The 7244-nt window shown below is 52.3% G+C and overlaps 2 long non-coding RNA genes across 2 annotated transcripts; both read right to left on the minus strand.

The window, feature by feature from the left end:
* Positions 1-3022: 3022 nt before the first annotated feature.
* LOC118692856 (uncharacterized) lies at positions 3023-4361 on the minus strand. Its single transcript, XR_004981192.2, has 3 exons — positions 4249-4361; positions 4086-4165; positions 3023-4008 (listed from the first exon to the last, which is right to left on the minus strand). It is a non-coding gene; the product is annotated as an uncharacterized LOC118692856 (long non-coding RNA).
* A 280-nt stretch (positions 4362-4641) lies between these two features.
* Positions 4642-6772, minus strand: LOC129046876 (uncharacterized). Its single transcript, XR_008508700.1, has 4 exons — positions 6111-6772; positions 5995-6036; positions 5775-5900; positions 4642-5697 (listed from the first exon to the last, which is right to left on the minus strand). It is a non-coding gene; the product is annotated as an uncharacterized LOC129046876 (long non-coding RNA).
* Between the last annotated feature and the right edge of the window lie 472 nt (positions 6773-7244).

The following is a 7244-nucleotide window of genomic DNA, read 5'->3' on the forward strand; positions in this document are numbered from 1 at the left end:
GCCAGAAGCCACTACCTGCCCTCACGTTCTTTCAAGTCCTCGTCTGCCATAATGGATCCTGGCGGGACATAGCTGTCCATACAGCTCAGAACAAGACCTGAAAAGACATCCGACCGGATGCTTCTAAAGAGACAAGAGAGTCTGATGCCTGTCTGAGCTCCTGAGGCCAAAGTTCTATGGCCTGGCTGCCAGGCCGAGGAATGCAGAGATCACAGATGCTAACAATGATGCCAGGGTTTCTGACAGGCCCCACAACGACCTATGGTAAAAGACATGACATATCCAAACACACATAATACACAAAAGACAAGTGACACGATACACACCGGGACTGCTCTGCCCTGCGCACCTCAGCACTGTGATCCAAAGCCAGGCTTTGCTTTTATGGGGCCTAAGGGGCCGCTTCATGGACACCCCCCCATCTCCAAAGGGGACTCAAAAACCCCTCCCAGTAATTCCCAAACCAGCACCCTGCTTGCATCCCCTCTCTGGGTCGTGGCCCTCTACTTATCTCTCGCACTCCTGGGGATGCCGGTCTCGGCTGCAAAGAAAGGCCACCTTGTCAGCCGGGAAGGTCCTGCTGGCACCAGGCTGATGTCTCTCAGACAGCTGTATTAAAGAAAATCAAACATCAGTGCCCAATCTTGGCAGCCCATCAGCCAAAACCCCACAAGTCTGCTACTCACCGTGCTCCTAAGAACGCTCAGCTGCTCGGGTCGCACGCTCCGGGCACGCTCGGAGACCGAGGCCGTCATCACAGGGGGTGCCTGGGCTAAGAGGAGATGAGGTGATTTGGCATGGCTAAAACCTGAGGGGACCCTCGCTCCTCCTCCCTTCTTCCCCGACTCACTGCAACTCCTTGGCAGGTGCCCAAGGCCACCTGGATGGCACCTTTAAATAGAAAAGTTCTGGGCTTCATCACCAGGTCCTGTAACGCATCCACAGGGCTCGCACGTGCAGGGAACCCGGTGCATCGGCCGGCTGGTGACAGGGGCTTGGCAGGCTCCGAGTGGATTGCCTAAAGCACAAAAAAGAGAATGGAAGCTTAGAGCAGCACCAGAAACTGAGAGCTGAGCAATAACAGCTACTTCTCACCACTGCTCACCTTGACTGCTGGTATCCAGATTTACTTCCTAAAAAGACAGACAAAGAACAGAGCTGTAACAGAGTCACCACGTACACTTCTGCTGCAGAGACAAATGGTGCCTCACCTGCTCAGGGGAAACCACTCACCAGGGATGGGGGCCTCTGGAACACATTTAATCCATCTGAATCTGAAAAAAATGTCAGGACAAGAGTCAAGCTGTTGCAGGATAACTTAAGAGCTCCAGATATCCTGTGTCCATCTACAAATCCCACCTAGAGTCCAACTACACCCCACATTACAAACTTCAAGTCCCCGGGGCTTCTCCTGTTGCACCGGGCTATGCGGCAGGGCAGAGCAGCTCCGGCACAAATGTGTGTGCAGACACCCGTGACACGGGACAGGACGTGACAGAGAACGGGGACACAACACGGACAGAAATCTCTGGGCAAGAAGGATGACTGCAAGGACTGAGAAGATGCCAAATGAGATGACCAAGGAGAGACTGATGGTGAGCTAATGAGGCTCAGAGAAACCTGGAGGAAGAAGATGCTAACCGAATGATTTATTCCAAGAACTGCAAAGATGGATGCCCGAGAATCCTACGGCCAGAAGCCTCTACCTGCCCTCACCTTCTCACAAGTCCTAGTCCACCATAATGGATCCTGGCGGGACATAGCTGTCCATACAGCTCAGAACAAGACCTGAAAAGACATCTGACCGGATGCTTCTAAAGAGACAAGAGAGTCTGATGCCTGTCTGAGCTCCTGAGGCGAAAGTTCTATGGCCTGGCTGCCAGGCCGAGGAATGCAGAGATCACAGATGCTAACAATGATGCCAGGGTGTCTGACAGGCCCCTCCAAGGCCTAAGGTAAAAGACATGACATATCCAATCACACATAATACACAAAAGACAAGTGACACGATACACACCGGGACTGCTCCGCCCTGCGCACCACAGCACTGTGATCCAAAGCCAGGCTTTGCTTTTATGGGGCCTAAGGGTGTGCACTTCATGGACACCCCCATGTCCATAGGAGACTCAAAAATCCCTCACGGTGGGTCCCTACCCTGCGCCCCGCTTTCATCCCCTCTGTGGGTTGTAGCCCTCTACTTATCTCTCAGACATCTGGGGATGCAGGTCCCTGCCAGGTGCAACAGAAGGAAGCCTCAACATCTGGGAAGTTCCTGCTGGCACTGTTGTTCAACAACTCCCTGTTGTTTCTCAGTCAGCTACGTGAAAGAAAACCAAATATCAGTGCATGATCTCTGCAGCACACTGGCCAAATCCCAACAATTCTGCCACTCACCGTTCTGCTAAGAATGCCCGGCTCCTGGGACTGCACCCTTCGGCCGCGCTCCGAGGCTGATGCCATTGTCACGGGGTAAGCCTGGGTTAAAAGGAGACAAGGTCATGTGGCATGGCTGAAACCTGAGGGGACCATCGCTCCTCCTCCCTACTTCCTCGACTCACCGCAACTCCTTGGCAGGTGCCCAAGGCCACCTGGATGGCACCTTTAAATAGAAAAGTTCTGGGCTTCATCACCAGGTCCTGTAACGCGTCCACAAGGCTCGCACGTGCAGGGAACCCGGTGCATCGGCCGGCTGGTGACGGGGGCTTGGCAGGCTCCGAGTGGATTGCCTAAAGCACAAAAAAAGAGAATGGAAACTTAGAGCTGCACCAGAAAATGAGACTGGAGCAATTACAACTACTTCTCTCCACTGCTCACCTTGACTGCTGGTACCCAGATTTACTTCCTAAAAAGACAGACAAAGAACAGAGCTGTAACAGAGTCACCACAAACCCTCTGCTGCAGAGATAAACGGTGCCTCACCTGGTTGGGGGAATCCACTCACCTGGGATGGGGCTCTCTGGCACACATTTAATCCATCTGAATCTGAAAAAATAGTTAGGACAAGAGTCAAACTGTTGCAGGATAACTTAAGAGCTCCTGATATCCTGTGTCCATCTACAAATCCCACCTAGAGTCCAACTACACCCCACATTACAAACTTCAAGTCCACAGGACTTCTCCTATTGCACCAGGCTATGCGGCAGGGCAGAGCAGCTCCGGCACAAATGTGTGTGCGCACACCCGTGACACAGGACAGGACGTGACAGACAACGGGGACACAACATGGACAGAAATCTCCTGGCAAGGAAAATGGCTACGAGGACTGAGAGAATGCAAAAGGAGATGACCGAGGGGAGACCGATGGTGAGCTGATGAGGCTCAGAGAAACCTGGAGGAAGAAGATGCTAACTGAATGATTTATTCCAAAAACTGCAAAGATGGATGCCCGAGAATCCTATGGCCAGAAGCCACTACCTGCCCTCACGTTCTTTCAAGTCCTCGTCTGCCATAATGGATCCTGGCGGGGCACAGCTGCCCATACAGCTCAGAACAAGACCTGAAAAGACATCCGACCGGATGCTTCTAAAGAAACAAGAGAGTCTGATGCCTGTCTGAGATCCCAAGTTAAAAGTTCTATGGCCTGGCTGCCAGGATGAGGAATGCAGAGATCACAGATGCTAACAATGATGCCACGGTTTCTGACAGGCCCCTCCAAGGCCTAAGGTAAAAGACATGACATATGCAAACAACACATAATACACAAAAGACAAGTGACACGATACACACCGGGACTGCTCTGCCCTGCTCACCTCAGCACTGTGATCCAAAGCCAGGCTTTGCTTTTATGGGGCCTAAGGGACCGCTTCATGGACACCCCCACCTCCAAAGGGGAAACAAAAACCCCTCCCAGTAATTCCCAAACCAGCACCCTGCTTGCATCCCCTCTCTGGGTCGTGGCCCTCTACTTATCTCTCGCACAGCTGGGGATGCCGGTCTCAGGTGCGAAGAAAGGCCACCTCGTCAGCCAGGAAAGGTCCTGCTGGCACCGGGCTGGTGTCTCTTAGACAGCTGTATTAATGAAAACCAAACATCAGTGCCCGATCTTGGCAGCCCCGCGACCAAAACCCCACAAGTCTGCGACTCACCGTGCTCTTAAGAACGCTCAGCTGCTCGGGCCGCATGCTTCGGGCATGCTCGGACACCGAGGCCGTCATCACAGGGGTGCCTGGGGTAAGAGGAGATGAGGTGATTTGGCATGGCTGAAACCTGAGGGGACCATCGCTCCTCCTCCCTACTTCCCCGACTCACTGCAACTCCTTGGCAGGTGCCCAAGGCCACCTGGATGGCACCTTTAAATAGAAAAGTTCTGGGCTTCATCACCAGGTCCTGTAACGCATCCACAGGGCTCGCACGGGCAGGGAACCCGGTGCATCGGCCGGCTGGTGACAGGGGCTTGGCAGGCTCCAAGTGGATTGCCTAAAGCACAAAAAAAGAGAATGGAAACTTAGAGCTGCACCAGAAAATGAGACTGGAGCAATTACAACTACTTCTCTCCACTGCTCACCTTGACTGCTGGTATCCAGATTTACTTCCTAAAAAGACAGACAAAGAACAGAGCTGAAAGAGAGTCACCACATACACTTCTGCTGCAGAGACAAATGGTGACTGACCTGCTCGGGGGAAACCACTCACCCAGGATGGGGCCCTCTGGCACACATTTAATCCATCTGAATCTGAAAAAATAGTTAGGACAAGAGTCAAACTGTTGCAGGATAACATAAGAGCTCCAGATATCTTTTCTGCATCGACAAATCCCACCTAGAGTCCAGCTACACCCCACATTACAAACTCCAGGTCCCCGGGACTTCTCCTATTGCACCAGGCTATGCAGCAGGGCAGAGCAGCTCCGGCACACATGTGTGTGCAGACACCCATGACACAGGACAGGACGTGACAGAGAACGGGGACACAACACGGACAGAAATCTCGAGACAAGGAAAATGGCTGCGAGGACTGAGAGAATGCAAAAGGAGATGACCGAGGGGAGACCGATGGTGAGCTGATGAAGCTCAGAGAAACCTGGAGGAAGAAGATGCTAACCGAATGATTTATTCCAAAAACTGCAAAGATGGATGCCTGAGAATCCTACGGCCAGAAGCCTCTACCTGCCCTCACCTTCTCACAAGTCCTAGTCCACCATAATGGATCCTGGCGGGGCACAGCTGCCCATACAGCTCAGAACAAGACCTGAAAAGACATCTGACCGGATGCTTCTAAAGAGACAAGAGAGTTTGATGCCTGTCTGAGATCCCGAGTTAAAAGTTCTATGGCCTGGCTGCCAGGCCGAGGAATGCAGAGATCACAGATGCTAACAATGATGCCAGGGTTTCTGACAGGCCCCACAACGACCTATGGTAAAAGACATGACATATCCAAACACACATAATACACAAAAGACAAGTGACACGATACACACCGGGACTGCTCTGCCCTGTGCACCTCAGCACTGTGATCAAAAGTCAGGCTTTGCTTTTAGGGGGCCTAAGGGGCCGCTTCATGGACACCCCCACCTCCAAAGGGGAAACAAAAACCCCTCCCAGTAATTCCCAAACCAGCACCCTGCTTTCATCCCCTCTCTGGGTCGTGGCCCTCTACTTATCTCTCGCACATCTGGGGATGCCGGTCTCGGGTGCGAAGAAAGGCCACCTCATCAGCTGGGAAGATCCTGCTGGCACCGGGCTTTTGTCTCTTAGACAGCTGTATTAATGAAAACCAAACATCAGTGCCCGATCTTGGCAGCCCATCGGCCAAAACCCCACAAGTCTGCTACTCACCGTGCTCCTAAGAACATTCAGCTTCATCGACGAGTCCCATGATTCTTCAGCAGGGCTCGAGAGAGCGGCACACCCGGTGCATCGGCCGGTTGGTGACTGGGGCTCGGCGTACTCCGAGTGGATTGCCTAAAACACAGAAACCGGAACAGATGCTTATAGTTGCACTGGAAAGTGAGACTGGAGCAATAACAACTGCTTCTGTACGCTACTCAATGCTCACCTTGCCCACCTCACCTTGACTGCTGATATCCAGCTTTACTTCCTAAAAAGAAAAAGAACAGTGCTGTAACAGAGTCATACTTTACACTCCCCCTTCAGAGACAAACAGTGACTGACCTGCTCGGGGGAACCTCCTCACTCAGGATGGGTGGATGGATTTTGCCCTGGATTTTATCCTTCTGCATCTGAAAGAAAGCAAGGACAAAAGTCAAATGGCTGTAGCATAACTTCACACCTCCAAACATCTTCTGTCTATCTAGGAATATCATCTAGAGTCTGGCAACACCCCACAAACTGCAAGTCCCCGGGACTTGTCCTGTTGCAGCAGGCTATGCGGCAGGGCAGGGCAGAGCAGCTCCGGCACAAATATGTGCGGACACCCGTGACACAGAACGTGACAAACAGGGGGACAACAAACACAACACATTATGCTTGTGGTGAGGGTCTTGAGGGGAAAAGGCAAAAGGGACCCCCAAAGACACACTAGGTAACACGGTACACCGGACAACACGACGTCGACCGGAACTGTTCTGCGCTGCCCGCCTGAAAGCTGCCATCAAAAGTAGAGCCTCTCCCTTTAGCTGTCCTAAGAGGCCCCTTGGAGGAGATTGTTTTTCCCTCTGCTAATTTTTAAATCTGTCCCAGGAACTCCCAACCCGCTACTCTCCCATCATCCCATCTCCAGGCCGTGGCCCTGACTTATCTTTTGGATGATCGGTGATGTGGATCCACATGGCACCTGAAATGAGTCTGCCTCAGAGGGCCCCGTGATCGCCTGTTAGCCTCTCGGTCAGCTACAATAAAGAAAACCAAAACCAAAGTATGAGTACAGAGTTATGTGGGCCAAATCCCAGCGAGTCAGCTACTTGCCCTCTCCTGAGTGTGCCTGGCTCCTTCAGGCTCCAGCTTCATCCTGATTCCAAGGCTGTGGCCGTTATTATGAGTAGCACCTGGGTAAGAGAAAGGCAAAGTTAAATGGCATTCCTGTGAGTGCAGTGGATGACCTTGTGTGCTGCAAGACGTGTGAATGCCTCTGCTCAGCTTCTAAAAGGCCTCGGGTGGGGGGCTCAAATAAACACCCTTTCTCACCCTGCTACCTTCAAAACCACCCCCCCAACAATAACTCCTAACCGGATACCCGCTCACCCTCCCTCTCCTAGTCACAATCCTCAACTCACCTGAAGCCTCAATCTCAAACATAATCTTGGACACTGGGCAGATCCCTCTTGTGACACAATGAAACTGCTGAAA

Source organism: Molothrus ater, chromosome 18, assembly GCF_012460135.2.
Source record: "Molothrus ater isolate BHLD 08-10-18 breed brown headed cowbird chromosome 18, BPBGC_Mater_1.1, whole genome shotgun sequence".
NCBI classification, from domain to species: Eukaryota; Metazoa; Chordata; class Aves; order Passeriformes; family Icteridae; genus Molothrus; species Molothrus ater.